Genomic DNA, 1,788 nt, shown 5'->3' on the forward strand with positions numbered 1-1,788 from the left:
CTCTTTAAATATGCTTACTATGAATTATGATGGCTCTTTTGGTAATGTTGATAATTCAGGAGGCATTGGTCTAATTGTTCGAAATCATGCAGGTATCTAGCAAGCGGATAGATGCATCCACCTAAGGACAACTAGAAGTGCAGAACATGCAAGACGTACGGGTTTGTGGGAAGTGGTAAAATGGGCTAGAGACATGAAGTTGGAGAGCATTCTGTTTAAGCTGGATTGCAAAGTGGTAGCAGATGCTGTTAATAAAGATCATTACTCCATTGATCGGAGACTTTTCAATTTAATTCAGGATATTAAGTCGGTTTTTAAAAGTCATTCTTCTTAGCAATGTCATTATGCGCCGAAAGAGAGAAGCAAAGTGGTATACGCTCTCTCCAAGTTAGCTAGAGTTGAAAAAATTACTCGGTCTTGGTTTGATTCTGCTCAACCTAGTAAGTAGAGTAGATTGCGAGTTTTGCTCTTCTCAGATCATTTTTTGGTCTCCCTTTAACAAAAATTTTATGAAATCACACAAGGAAACACATTAAAGAAGAAAAGGAAAATAACTTTCACGCAAATAAAGGGATTAGGCAAATCATTGCATTCCTTCTTCTGAGTTCATTCCCATTAATGCTAAAAGAAAGTTGTTATTTACCTGCTGTAAAATAACAAGAATGTAAGCAACATAACTTTATATCACTCATAAATGCCAAGAGCACTGAACTGTTATATAAGAATATAAGTTGATGATAATCTGGCTTATATGTTTCCCTATCCGCAAAAATATAATGATAAAATTAAAGAAAAGAAAACAAAAAATACTGTATAATAAGAAGAAGAACCATAGAAGATGATACTGAGTAGAAACTTGAAAATTACTAGTAGACTTTGGAAATCCGAAAATCACTCATAGTTACCAATGGGACCTGAGACTTAAACTTTGAAGATAGAAAAGGGAAAACCTTTTCCTCTGGGTACGAAGTCATCAATGAAGAGATGATAAAATCAAAATCATACGAGTAACATAGATATAGAATAGATGTTTTGAGGCAGAAATAATAGAACCATCTCAGCCTTAGCAGCATCATTTGCAGATTGGCCAATCAAATCTTCTCTAACGACAAGTTGACATCCCAGCTTCTTATCATCTAGAACAAGAACTTCCACGAATATATAAAAACACAGACCTCATTTTGAGCACAGAAGCAGTAACACCAAAAACTTTTAGAACACCAAATTCATATTGTCTTATGCAACTGCATTTTCCAAAACTGGAGCTTGTCAATAAACTTTCAGTTGCAGGTCAGTAAAATAAGAGGACGATATAAATACAACATCAACTAAAATTTAGAACATCTACTATCTCAATATAAGAAGGCAGCTCTAAGTACAGAAAAAAGGCAAAGGAACAACTAAAAGACTATACCTAATCCAATATTTCCCTGCATCCAACTCGCCCACACAAACCCAATAAACCTATAAAAAGAAACCAAATGCACAAATATTAAACCCGATAATATTTTCAAATCTTCATTAAACAGAACGTTAACTTTGCCACTATTCATGAAAAATGTAAAGCACATGCCACCGTTATATACTACAACATCCAGTTCAGAAATTTAAAATGTTAACATTCAATGCTATTCATTTTTGATGCTAAGAACAATCGGACGTGGAAGAAATATATAGGGTAATGGAGACCAATTACCAAGGTCCAGAATTGAATAAGACTACCATTTGAAGAAGTCTGACTTCACCATCGAAAAGAGAAGAGATTACCAAAAGAAACAAATCAAATCA

At 34.2% G+C, this 1,788-nt stretch overlaps 1 long non-coding RNA gene across 2 annotated transcripts; it reads right to left on the reverse strand.

Moving 5' to 3' along the window:
• Positions 1-665: 665 nt before the first annotated feature.
• On the reverse strand, positions 666-1,788 carry LOC113343073. 2 transcript variants are annotated; one of them, XR_003357020.1, is made up of 3 exons: positions 1,697-1,788; positions 1,415-1,464; positions 666-1,244 (listed from the first exon to the last, which is right to left on the reverse strand). It is a non-coding gene; the product is annotated as an uncharacterized LOC113343073 (long non-coding RNA). The 2 variants fall into 2 exon arrangements; XR_003357019.1 differs by having other exon boundaries at positions 1,415-1,779.

The sequence above is a fragment of the Papaver somniferum genome, unplaced genomic scaffold, assembly GCF_003573695.1.
Source record: "Papaver somniferum cultivar HN1 unplaced genomic scaffold, ASM357369v1 unplaced-scaffold_5353, whole genome shotgun sequence".
Lineage (NCBI taxonomy): Eukaryota > Viridiplantae > Streptophyta > Magnoliopsida > Ranunculales > Papaveraceae > Papaver > Papaver somniferum.